Raw genomic sequence first — 14120 nt, 5'->3', positions numbered from 1 at the left:
CTCATTTAAGCCTTTCAAAAACTTTCATATGTAAGGCAAATTATTCTCATTTTTCAGATGAGAAAACTGGACTCAGTAAAATTAATTTGTCCAAAGTCGTCTAGCTAGTTAGATGAATCACGATAGTAGAATCTATTTTGTGAAGGCGGTAACACTTCCTATCTGGAACACAGAAACGACTACTAGTATCATGAATCTGTTGACTATCTTCCAACAGGTAACTCCTTAATTAGCACCTCAAATGGTATCATTTCATAAATTTGGGTTTAATATTTTCCAAGTTGCTTATGGGCTATGTCCAATATCATCTCAAAAATCAATATAACCAAAATATAGCTCAATTACTACAAATCAGTTTCCTATTCCAAGCACTTAGATGTTCCAGTAATGTCACTATTCCCAATATCTTTACACTCCAAATCTCTATTCACCCTATTCCCTCTCTAATAACTAATTACCATTCATCAAGAAAGCATCTGCTACCCCTTGAAAAGTCACTCTGCTAGCTACTGGGCACAGGCCTATGAGACATGCAAAAAACATGAGCTAATTCACAACTTAAAGGAGCTTAAAGTATCAGAATATTCACATAAAATGTTAAAAATGTGAATATTATAATGAAGTAAGTAATCCAGATAAATGCAACTGGAATTCAGAGAAGAGTTTACCCTCAGCTGAGTAGTCATAAAATGTGTGCTGTGAGAGGTGAGATTTGGCTGGGCCTTGAAGGCTACAAAGGGCTTTAAAACAATTATTTTAAAAGAAATCCTTGCTCCTGGTAAAACAATCAACTAGATAGAAGGACAGAAAGGGAAAGAAAACCCCTGAGGTTCCTTGTCCTAGTCTCTGGGAGCATCCACTGTTAACAATTCATCAAGTAGACGGAACTTGAGTACATGAAAATAAACAAAGAGGAAAAATGGCTGGAATAGCAGAGCCCTGACAAATGGGAGTGGTCATGTTGGAGGCTGATGCAAGAGATCATTAGGAAATGAGGCTAAGCAATGATAAGAGCCAATTGTGCCTTCATACACTTGTCCCACTGACACATCTGAAGGCCAACCAAGTTCTAGGCATACTCGGATCTGGAGTAGGCAGGGGAATACTAGCAAATGGGACTGTTCCTCTTATGGGGGGTTCCAGGACAGAGTTTGAGGAGTTTCACGATGACTTGAAGAGCATTTTAGAAAAGTACATTTTGACATGAGTTTAATCAGATTCTAGAAGTCCCATTAAGAGGCTGCTATGTATTCCAGGCATAAAATGATGAAGTCCTTAAGTCAAGCAGCAGCAGCAGCAGAACTCATACAGTACAACCACCTTGCACTCTACTGTAATGAATAAGAAATTAAGACTAAGAGGAGATGGGTGTTTTGCCTAAATTTTGAATGTAATTAAAGGCTTGATAAAATAACTATGGATATAAAAGTCTTGAAGAACTAAATGATAGTATCTTTATCATTTCAGAATTAGAAAATGTTTCTCAAACACCTTATTGGTACCACAAAGATAATTTAAAAAGCAACTATTTTAAAATTTAAACACAATCTTTTCACCCAGAGACATCATAAAAATGAGAAGACAAGCCACCAACTGGGTGAAGATAACTGAAACACATATTACAGAACAAAAGTCTGGTATCCAGAATATATAAATAGCTCTTACAAATCAATGAGTTTAACAAAAAGAAGTAGGAGAGTGGGGAACATGTATGAATAAGGAATCCACAGCAACTAGAATATTAATAGAGGGAATAAATCATCAATATTACCGGGAGACATGGAACAACAAATTAAAACTAAAATGAGACATCATTTCATATCCATAAGACTGGCCAAAAATAAAATGTATCACCAAGTGTTGACAAGGATATAAAACAAAAGGTGTTCCTATAGATTGCTGTTGGGATCATAAATAGGTACAACCAATTTTGGTAATCTGCATTACCTGCTAGATGTGAAGATACAAATATTACCCTACTGCAATCCCCCTCCTTAGGAGACACCCTAATCAGAGTCCCCTTCGTTAGCACAAGGAGATGTACACATGAATGTTCACAGCAGTCTTATTTGGAAACATCTTAAATGTCCAAAAACAAAGATTGATACCTTCATCATGATACAGTTCTACAAGGGAATATCATGTATCAGTAAAAATGGATAAATCGGATCTACATGTCAACAAAATACTGAACAATTACAGTAAGGTAAAGAAGACTACAAAGAGTATTGTTACTACTTATAGTCTAAAAACAGCAAAACAAGACTAATTGCTCAGGTACACATACATACATACATAGCAAAGAATAAGGAAGTGCATGCGTGAGAATAACAGACACAAAGCTCAGTGGGCAAAGTCCCTCTGAGGGAAGACATGAAGAGTACACTGAAGTCTCAACAGTGTGTGCAATGATTTATTTCACCATCTGGGTGGTGGACACAAAGGAGTTTATAATATTATTTAATTGTTTGGTGTCACTGAAATATTTCACAGGAATTTTTAATGAATAATAAAGAATTAAAAAGAACGTGTGACACCATTACAGAGTAAACGAGAAAGGAAAGAGTCAAACATTGCTTGAAAACTTTTCAAAATACTTATTCCCATTTTCTACTTCCCTGGACTTGATTCCCAATGTAAGTCTCACTAAAACAGCCTCTTCATGCTTCTGTCTGTCCCAGCCTGGTGTTAGACTCATCTCTCCTATCAGTCCAAGAGGCCACTTCTTCCTGTCACTGCCTATTCAGAATCTGTCAGTGGTTCCTATCATATCTAAACATTCTTGTATAGCCATTAATGACCCTCTCAATCAAATTCATCTGCAGGTCTAATTAAAGTGGAGGAACTGGAGGAGAGAACCATTTTCTGGACCAGGAACATGCCAAGTTCATTTGCACCTCCATGTCTGTGCAAATGTTTTCTCTATCTGAAAGCCGGTCCTTCCTCCTATGTAAGTCTTACCAATCCATGAAGATCTAGCTTCAGATCTTCCCTTTCGGAAGCATTCCACAATGATCTCATTCTCTGTTGAGCCCCTATTCCTACAGAAAAGCCCAAAATAAGTACATTTGAGCACCAGTTTCATTCTGTAACCCACTATTACTAATTATTTCCTACATTTTAATCTTATTCTTTTTGTTACATTTCAAGTTGCCCAAGGAGTTGAACTAGGTCTTGCATTTCTATATTCTCCACAGTAATGAGTACCCAGGAGATGTTACAAATATTTTTTGTTTGCCCATACTTGGAAAGGCTGGATATGTACATACCAAAATACCTGACACCTATCATCAAGATCCCTTAGGATTCATACCATCAAAGCAGTGTTTTAAATTATCTGTAAAACACATGCTAATCTAGAGAAATTATTGTGCACCATAGTTTATAAAAACATGGTTCATGCTGACGTTCCATCTCACCATTCCTCACAGGCCATTCAAAGCTGAACAGTAGATGTGGTATCTATAGCAGGGTGCCACATGGAAGGTTAGCGTATCCCCAAGGCTGGCCCACCTCACTACACCATTCGAGTAGTTCAGAAGCAGATAGTAGAACAGAATACACTACATGTCTCGCCAGAAACAAAACTAGTATAAAAAATTCATGAAAATACCTAGAAGGCTGTGATTCCACATCAGTAAAGATGTTAGATTCCAGTCTCCCCTGTGAGAGCCACTCCACATCTACCTACCTACATAGAGATCAGCCTCAAGCAAGAAAGGCAGTTGTAGCTGCTTCTCTGCTTCCCAGGACACTTTCCCCCTCATCCCTGTGATCTGATTTCTTCTTTGAGTGTTCGGTGAACTTTTGCTTTCTTCCACTTACAAACCATATAGGGGCCACTGTCTCTGGTCTCCCTTGAGCTTCTGATCTCCTAGAGGGAGACAGGCATATACACAGCAAATGGAAAATGAAACTAAGTTATCAATATGTATCAGACTCAGTGGAGGCACAGAAAGGAGTACTCAATGTAAGAGGTGAGGGTTAGGAAAGAAGTTTATGCTAAGCCTTAAAGGGTTGGAATAAAGTAAGGCAATTAATCTACTAATATGTTAATTTTGAATAAGAAGGAGGAGGAAGAGGGAACAGGAGTTTATTTTTTGTTTCCTTCTTTTTCGAAATCCTTATTTTATGTCAAAACCTTACCTCTGCTTGCCAGCAGACTGCATGTTGCCTAGTTGGGAAATGTAGCACTGCGTAGCCCATCACATTATGTTCAGGCTGGGATCAGCCCAGTGTTTACCAGGTATTAACAGAGTAAACTTAGGACCAAAGAACACAGCATCTGACATTGCAAAGGAGTGCCATGCAAAAGCTATGTGACACCATCCTCCGAGTTATGGCCCTTATACACTAAGAATACAGATGTGCATTCACTTGTTCATTCATTCACTCAACCAATGTTTACCCACCATTTATTAAGTGCCAGGTGCTGTGCTAGGCATCAGTGATATTTGGTGAACACTCTATATTTAGTTCTGGATCTCATGGAATGCACAGTTCAGTCGGGAAAGCAATCTAACACTCACAAGTCAACACATCATTATTGACCGTAAAAGGACCATGAAAAAGGAATAAAGTGCTATAACAGCATTCACCTGGAGAGCTTCCCCGATTAAATGACTTTTCAGCTGACGTCTAGGAAAGAGGGAACAATGAAAGAAACAGCATTCCAAGAAGAGGGGGAAAGATTTCTTAGCCTGCTCCACTGAAGCTCTAGAATCAAATGAGTCTTATCTGAACTTCCTAGGGAGGATTCACAGGAAAGACTTCCAAATGCACTACCACTTAAAGATTCCCCTGCTGACCCTCCCAAACTCTAAATGGAAAGCACATCCTCATTTGAAAGGATGAAAAGGTGACTTTGCCTTCTGGGTTAATGCCTACACGAAAACAGCTTTGAAGGGAGTGAATGTGCCTTGTCTTTTTGCTAGTATAGTATGATGAATCATATCAAAGAATAGTTGTTTGCAAAGTCTGAGACAAGATCAAAATGCCATTTTCCTCTGAAACTGCAGCATGTGTTTTGTAAAGAAATCTTAGTGATATCTAGCAGGGAAATTTGCAGTCCAGAAATAGACTTCACACTGGTTTCTACTGAAATTGAAACCAAGAAAGAAGGGGTATCCAGGGAAAGGATATAATCATGAGGTTAGAATGAGGGTTAGTGCCAGTCTCCTATCACATACTCATAAATACTCTCCAGTAGTAGAATTAAAACAGCAAGTTACTCTCGCAGATGTTTTCAAATTAGCTAAAACCGTGTCACCAGAGTAAAGCAGCAAAGCTGGAAATGTGCCCAGAGAGACCTTCCCACAAGCTGCCTGAGGGAGCCATTTATATGTATCTGAGCCCTCCTAGTGCAGAGATTCAGATGCAAGGCTAGGGAGATAAGCAAGTCACAGCACAATGTCTCCTCATCCAAATGCTTATCCATGGCTTCAGCAAGACCACCTCTGCTGAATACTAAGAAAACCTGGCAAGAGTAAGCAGTTCCAAATCACACACTTTGTGGTTTGCTGTTGTGCTGTTGCTTACAAATCTGACAAGAAAGCACTGAGAGAAGATAGAGAAATTGTCAATGGCCACAGACGAGCAAACCATGATAAGTTAATATGAAAATGAAGAGTTTGGTTTCTGGCAAATCCTAGGGAGAGGGAGGAAGGTGGTTTACATCTTCATAAAATATTCAGAACATTGATATCTAGTTCACAATTAGACATCCAATGGGACAATCACATCCCAGCTATGCTGATTGTCTATTGAAGAAAAAGTTCAAGGATCTGAGTCAAAAATCTGTGGATATAGATCCTTAGGGCTTCCTCTTGCATGAGCTGGTTTTCCTAAGTGGGATGTTACTTGTTAGTAATCATTAACCCCTACAGGAGGGAGAAAATAATAAAGCAACCAGGAAAAATCTTAAGTCAATAATGGATGAAGATAACCCTGTTTATCACTTATACAACAGCTATCTGCCTAGTAAACCCTACCGTTTACTAGACAGAACGATGGGAAATGGGTTGGGTCAACACATCTCCTATACAATACCAACCTCTGTACAATCAGACTAAAGAACAGAAGACCTCAAAGGGATGTCATTCACCTTTTTAACTGCCTTATAGTCACACCCCATTTTTTCTCGTTCTCAATCACATGTTTTGCTCTGTAGGTGTGTGCTTTGCAGGGTTACAGGGAAAGGTGTAGCAAATATACAGTATACAGTATCATATAAGCTAAATAGATATATCTTAGAAGCAAAAGAACTGCTACCTGGTATCTCATGCAATCGATTATCTGTGGGTGTCTAATAGATTAAAATGAATGTCAGAAGACTATTTCTAACTCCTCCTCTGTGGCAATGCAACGTTTTAGATCTTCCTAGGAACATCTTTGGCAGTTCCTGATAGACAACACAACTAGAGAAAGTCACCTTCATTGGGCAGTAACAAGAATCAAGCTACAAATTCTCATGATTAAAATTTTAAAAAAAGGAAAAACATCTTTTGAGGGACACTGTAGTCATTACTCTCTGAAAATAGAGAACTAGTAGCACTTAGGATCTTAGGAAATAAAACAGCTCAAGACATGAGATGTTTTTGAAACATTCAAGTGTTTGTTTCAACAGCAACATAAAGATTTTTCTACAATGCTAGTAAAGCATCTTTTTGTGATAGCTGTTCTTTAAAATAAAAAAGTGTACAAAAAGACCAGCACACCACAGACATAGGCATAGATTATAAATATGAGAAGTGAGGATTGGGGAAACGTGTTTAGGTTTTTCAAGAGACTTTTTAGTCTTATTTCAATGGTGTTCCTGTAGCAGGGGAAATATAATTACCAATGGAAAAAGAGAAAAGGAACAAAAGAACCTACAATTGTATCGTTTTCTTAATTTAAGAAAAGAGAAGTGTGATTTCTATAGAGATGAAATCTACATAAAAGTAGATTTTAATTGGATGTTTCCTAAGAGGAAAACAATTCCCTCTCCTCTGATAAACAGTGGAACAATTTGTGGGAATGATCATGAAGGTAACATGAATTTGAATTGATCAAGAAATTTCACTATAGAAATACACATTAGATACCATTTTACTATTATTTCTGAATTTGAAATAAGATCAAAATCAAAACACTGAATTCTTTGTTTCTAAAAGAGTTGATATTCAAATAATATGGTATTCATCTCAATTAAGCTGTAAACTATTACTTTGCTGCATATTAGTGAATATTGCTCATATTCACTAAAATGAGTACACTGTAAAACAAGTTCCCCTCCTCCAAGTTTTAATTTTATATTTTAAAAAATCAATCTAAATGGCTATATGGAACAAAGGCACACATATTTAATAGAGTTAACTCAAAGTGCATGCAGTTTCTATTCCCAAATTGGGTTGAATAGGACACTTAAGCTTAGAAGGATTTAAAAAGTAGAACACTACAATTAGTTTTAGGCTATTTCTCTATATGGGTTACACAATATTTTGGAAGGAAGGTCTTGTCTCCATTTGCTTTCACTAATCACTAATACGCTTTTATTGAGTTTTTAGTCCTGGCAGAACAACGTTTATGTTGATGGAGAAATTAAAGATGCTAAACCATGAAAATTCCCTCCTAGGGAAATCTCATATACTCATTATTTCCTCAAAGCACAATTGCTTGTGTGATATTTAAGAAGCTTTGTCAGAAATTTATCTTGACATATTTAAAAGAATGTTAACCCATTCATTTTGTCCATATTTATGTTGCCTGTAATGTTTGAGATAAACTATTATATTTGCAAACTAATCTTAGAATGAAATACAGAGAGAAATAGATAGCTATAAAGTAAAAAATATCTTTGTATGCAATTACATTCTTCTTTACTCCCACAAGGTAACTAACATTTTCTCTTAAGTAAATTAATTTTTTTTAAATTCACAGAATTTTAGATCTGGAACTAGGGATATTTCAAGGCACTAACCACTGAAACAACTTTAAGTACCAAATCCAAAGGAAATTAAGAACAGGGCTATTGACACCTGATTTCTATGAACTTTCTTGTTTCATGCCAGAGTATGAATTTTCTGAACCAAGGGTAGCTTTTATAACTTAAATTTTTTAAAATCATGCATTTTGCATAGACATATTATTTCTTTATAGGCTTGAGTTTCTTTTAAACATTTAAAGAAAACTTTATTCTTCTGGCATGAGATAAATTAGGATACTTGTAAAATTCCTTGCCTCCATGTCATTTCCATTCAAGTTTTATTCAAGGAATAAAAAGTATTGCTTTATATGCAAAGTGACCTAGGCCAATAGAAGGTCGCTTCCTGAACTGAAATTGCGCTATAAATAACAGTCAAAAGGCTGTTCCTTTTAGAACAGCTCTTTCAGGGTAAAAAACAATTTGCAGGATGTTTGCCTCAGGTCCTAAAATCGCTTTCCTAGTTCTAAGCATTTCTCATCTCAGTGTCTACGTCTTAGACTGATCTATCCTCACCTTCTACGAAGCCATTCACGAAGACCATAAAAGCTAAAGATCTGTCTTTAATTGGTACTTTTATTATATGTCTTTCCTCGTAATTCCCTAACTTCACGTGTTATGGAAGGAGGCAGGGAGCATTCACCTCCCACGACCGGGAGTCAGCCTCACTGTGTCAGGAGTAAGGAGTGAAGAGTCTCGCCTGGAGCCACAAAAGACGTAACGTCTCCCACCCCGCGTCCCACTCCTTGCCGCCTGGCTACCTTCAACCCCTTCCCCTCCGCACATCCTCCCCTTCTCTAGCAGAAAATTCCGCAGCGCTACGGTCGGGCTGGAGGCAACCCCTGCAACCGCGGGCGAGCGCGGCACTCGGACACAGGCACCCAGTGTCTCCGGCGCCAGCAGCCGAGCCGGGCCACCCCTTCCCACGGCCTCCCGGTGCCACCCAGCGAGGCGGGGACAGCGCGTCTTCCGCAAAGAGCGCAGCAGCCCAAGTCCTGAATGCAGGGTCTTCATCGCGGCAGGCCCTCCGAAGGTGCCTCTCGCAGCTGCAGCCGCCCCTCAATGAAAGTGCAATTTGTTATCTCGCCCAGCCTCGAGGAGAGGTCCCTGTTTAGCCTTGGTTCCAACCCGGTGCATTCAATTCGCTGAATGTAGGGTCTCCCCGCCTGCCCCGCGTTTCTCCGGGAACTGGCCTCGGCCGCGGGCAGGGGGCGACTCTCCAGTGACCTCCTCCTTGGACCCCATTTCTCTCTTTCTCTCTCCCTCTCTCTGCCTCTCTTTGTGTCTGTTTCTTTGGCTTTCTCTTACAAACGCACGGGGGAGTTGGTCCTTTTCCACAATGCCAAAATGTCACCCAAAAAGCAAGTGCAACAACTTGCTTTGCAAACCACCCAGGAGCCTGCCGAGAAATTCCCTGCGGGGAGCAACCCCCTCCTCCCCTGCAAGGTGAATCCGGGGTGGGGTGAGGGTGTGAATTTGACCGGTGGACATGACGGGGACAGGGGACCGGTGTTCTCCTCCCCTCCCCCTTCCGGGACCCTGTCGCAATTATAAATCCTTCCCCTGCCTGGGTCCCCGTGGGGAGCCGCGAGGACCGCACGGCCGGAGAGAACGCGCTCGCCCCCGAGATCCCGGGTTACCCGGAAGGCCCGAGAGTGCACCCCGGGCGGCTGGAAGGGTAGGGAGCGCGGACTCTCGAGCCGGCGGCCCGGGGAGCCCAGCCTGCAGCCCCTCCGCGGGCGAGGAAAGCGGCGACCACGCGGCAAGCAGCAGCCAGGAGCCACCCAGAGCGCCGCGACCGCCGCCGCCGCCGCCGCCGCTGCGCACGCCTCAGCCCCGCGGCGCAGCCCGGCGTTACCTGGCCGCGTCCCGCAGTCCGGTCCTCGCTGGCTGCGTCCGTCCGTTGGTCCCACGAGCCTCGGAGGAAGGACGAGAGAGATGTCCCCGCGACCGGGACTGGCTCTCAGCGAGGTGACGGAAAGAACTCGAGACAGGAGCCGAGGCGGCTGCAGCCGCTCGCGCCGCCGGTGCTGCCGATTCCCCGGGGCGGAAGGTGTCCGCGAGGCCGTGTCCTCGAGATTGCGGCGCCCGAAGCGCAGCGCTCGCCTCTGGAGCGGAGGCTGAGCGCCAGGACGCGGCGGGCTGGGGCGGCAAAGCTGGGCTGGTCACCCGCCCCTGGGTGCATGTTAATACGGTGGGGAGGAGGAGTCCCGCGCTTCCTCCGCCCAACCACCGGAGCCGGCGGGCGGGCGGCGGCCGCGGCCCGGAGCCAGCCGCTCACACCCGCCCAAGCTACTACTGCGCGGCGCGACCGCCGGCTCCGGCCCCAGCCCCAGCCCAGGCACCTGCGCCCAGGCCGCGAGGAGGCGCCGGCACCTCCCGGAACGCCCCGCGAGCCTGCGCGTGCTGCGCGCTCAGTGTCCGGGTGGGAAGTGCGCTCACCCCGGACCGAGGGGAAAGCCCAGCATCCCCGGGGTGGAACAGAGAGGCGGCCACCCGCGAGTGGGCGTGACCCATTGGTTCCTTTGCGCAGCATCGTTGGAGAATTAAGCTTTCTCCTCCTCTCTTGCCAGCCGTTGTTCCTAATCTTGTCTTTTTAAGGGAGGAAAGTAGAACTCATGACACTTTGTATCGCACGAAATCAAGTTGGCGGGCAGAAGGTTTGCTGACCTCTGCCGTCCCTCCTCAGGGTCCCTAGGAGAATTTTTGAAGAAGTAATCGTTAGCAAGGAGATGGGGCAATAGAAAGTCTCAGACTCGCAGGGACCCATGTTCGTACCCAGCGCCGCTACTTTCAAACTGTTATCCCTCAGAACTGTTTCCTCACCTCCACACCAACTTTCCCGGGTTGGATGACACAATATATATTCCACCAGTTCATCTTGGTACTGGCCAAGAGGTAATTCAAAAAGCGAAACGAATCTCATCTGCTGACCTGTGCCCTCGGTGAACTCCCCAAGATCCACCCCAGGTACACTTGGAAGCCAGGCCCTTCCATACAGGCTGAACATCACGCTTCCACAAACTGAAAACGGACAATCCATTTGGTTTCAAAATCAGAATAGGGATGGTGGCGTGAGTGGGTGAATTGCGATGTGGGTCAAGGAGAGAAAAAAGTAAATCAGTTAAGTATTTATTGAGCTCCTGCACTGCCCACTTAATTGCGAACGTTACAATAGTTAAAATAATCGTGGTTAATCACTGTCTTATTTCCTTTTATTCAAAAAAGAAATGGCATCTTCATGGAGAATGCCCTTTGTTCTACAGCTCCCTGAGGGAACATTATGACAAAAAGTATATAATCTTTATGTAATTTTATCCAGAAGTTATAGCATAAGATTTAGCATCTGTTTTGTGTGATGTCTAATTATAAATATTAACAGAATATCCTTTTAAAGACAACACTCCTAAAAATGCAAGGAAGTGAAAAACAGTTTTCATAAAAATATGACTCAGATAAATAACCTCTTTCCTGCAATTTCACTGAGTGATTTTCCATTAAAGAAAATAACAATTAACTGAAACCACTAAATGGAGGTAAATTCTCAGCATTGTAATACCATGAGCACCAACGCTTTAACAATGATCTAAAAGATATTCTCCCCCAATTCAAGAATTACTATAGGGGCCTGGCTCGGTGACTCATACCTCTAACCCCAGCACTTTGGGAGGCCGAGGCACGTGGATCACTTGAGGTCAGGAGTTCAAGACCAGCCTGGACAACATGGTGAAAACCTGTCTCTACTAAAAATTCAAAAATTAGCTGGGTTGGTAATGGACACCTGTAATCCCAGCTACTGTGGAGGCTAAGACAGGAGAATCACTTGAACCTGGGAGGCGGAGATTGCAGTGAGCCGAGATCACACCACTGCACTCCAGCCTGGGTGACAGAGCGAGACTCTGTCTCAAAAAAAAAAAAAAAAAAAAAAAAGAATTATAGCGACACTTCAAATCGGATTCCCTGAAAAGGCAAAATACTGATATGTGATAATAGCCCTCATAATTTGGAAAATTTGCCTTTCCAGATCTGTAAATATGTTTAATTAATAGATTTTCTTTTCTAATTTTTAAATTGATAAATCATAGTTGCACATATTTTGCAGGTATATGCAATAATTTGATACATATATACAATACATAATGATCAAATCAGGGTAATTGGGATATCCCTCACCTCAAACATTTATCTTTTCTTCATGTTGGCAGGAATTCTTCTCTTCTAGCTGTTTTGAAATATACAATAAATTAAACTATATAGTTTCCCTACTGTACTATGGAATACTAGAGCTTATTCCTGGTGTCTATCCACATTTAACCCATAGATTTTTCCAATGACATCGCATAAATAAGGGCAGTATAATTGTCAAGCCCTAACTCAAATCAGATGAATTCAGTGAATAAAATTACTTCAAGTGGAAAATCAATTTTCTTACAAAATTGTTATGGTAGATTTAACCCAGCAACAATAATATCGACGTAACACTACTATTGTTAGGGTTTTCTGACTGTAGGTGACAGAAACCAAATTTGGCTAACTTAAGTGAAAATAATTTATTAGAAAAATATTGAAAGCTTCCAGAATTAAAGACAGGACTGGAAAGCAGTCTTGGAAACAGGCAGGATTTGAGGCAATACCGATGGGTTAGGAAGCAGGAAAGACAGCAGTTTGGTTCGGTGCTGCACAGTCAACTTGAGCAAATGCCAGATTTTTCTCACCTTCCATTACTGAATCAAGATTCAAAATCACAGGGCTGAGTATTTATTTGCTTGGCCAAACTTCATAGAGGCACTGACTCCCTGGCTATTTATACAGGACAAAAAGAAGAAACATTTGGTTTCTTGACTTTTAGGATGGAGGGCGGGCACCTGGATTTATGACACTTCTACAAGAATACATAATTGAAGACAGGTGATTCCTCAAAATAAATCAGGGAGTGATGAATAAGGAGGATTTGATGTGGAGATTTTTTTTAAATGATAAATGTCTGGTACTTTGGCTATGAAATTTATATTCTAATTCTTATAGTTACTCGAAAACAAAAGCTATTATCTGAGAAAAACTGATAGCACTTCTTTTCACTGTTGTTATTCATATGCTTGTTTTTAGTTAAGAGATTTTAAAATGTTGTTTAAATATCCTATGGCTGGTTACCTTATTTGTATTCTCATAGCACCTGTAAGCACTACTGCAAGCCAGAGCGTGTCAGCTGTGCTAATTTGATCACTGAATAATGGTCATGAAAAGATGTCCGAGTTCTAATACTTGAAACCAGTGATTGGTACCTTACCTGGCAAAAGGAACTTTGCAGATATAATAAAGGATCTTGAAGTGGGAAGGTTACCCTTGGTTTCCGGGTTACCCCAGCTGGCCCAATTGTAAACATAAGGTACTTATAGGAAGCAGTCAAGAAAGTCAAAGGCAGTAGAAAAAGATGGAATGATGGAAACAGAGACTGAAATCAGGCACTTTGAAGATGGAGGAAGGGGGTCATCAACAGAAGAATATAGGTGGTCTCTGGAAACTAGAAAAAGTAAGAAAAGGATTCTCCTCTAGAGTCTTCCAAATGGAACACTGGTCTGCTAAAATCTTGATTTTAGCCCAGTTAAACTGGTTTTAGACTGACCTCCAGAGCTATAAGATTAAAACATTTGTGTTGTTTTAAGCCATCAAGTCTGTAGTAATTTGTATCAGCAGCCACAGGAAACTAGTACAGACAACTTACCCAGCCCTTGAGAGCACGCTTTCAAAAGCACCCTATTGGTAGTGGGTGGCATGGTAGTCGTTACTATAGAAGAAGCACAGAAAAGTATACCTACTTTTGGAGAAGCTAACTCAAAGCTGGTTAAGTTAGCAAACATGTTGGTGAGAACAGGAAATTGGAAACCAGGGACAGATAGGGTTCCTATCCAAGAGTTTCCGATTCTCTAGTTACATCAAAATGGTGGCATTCCTTCGAGACCACAAAATTGTCAGGTAAAATCCCATTAAAATGAAGCATAGAGGGTGGTGCGGGGCAGCCCTGGAATAAGGGTTGCGGCGGTCCACGGGGACCTGGCTGCAATGACTGCGGGACTGGTGAGCAACTACTAGAATTCCTGGGGAAGCAAAGTAGAATTTCCTAAGAACACAATGGATGGAGAGGAGAAAACCTGTGGTG

The 14120-nt window shown here is 41.8% G+C and overlaps 1 protein-coding gene across 1 annotated transcript in view; it reads right to left on the bottom strand.

Annotated features, from left to right (window-relative positions):
* The window catches only part of DLGAP1 (DLG associated protein 1), a 971529-nt gene extending 961403 nt beyond the window's left edge, over window positions 1–10126 (bottom strand). Inside the window, exon 1 of the mRNA XM_010353208.2 lies at window positions 9822–10126. The gene's annotated coding sequence lies outside the window, so the exon portion shown is untranslated. The remainder of the gene's footprint in view (window positions 1–9821) is intronic.
* Window positions 10127–14120: the final 3994 nt, after the last annotated feature.

The sequence above is a fragment of the Rhinopithecus roxellana genome, chromosome 21 (genome assembly GCF_007565055.1).
Source record: "Rhinopithecus roxellana isolate Shanxi Qingling chromosome 21, ASM756505v1, whole genome shotgun sequence".
Classification (NCBI taxonomy): Eukaryota; Metazoa; Chordata; class Mammalia; order Primates; family Cercopithecidae; genus Rhinopithecus; species Rhinopithecus roxellana.
The sequence above is the reverse complement of the archived record's forward strand: the minus strand, read 5'-3'. Positions and strand labels throughout refer to the sequence as shown.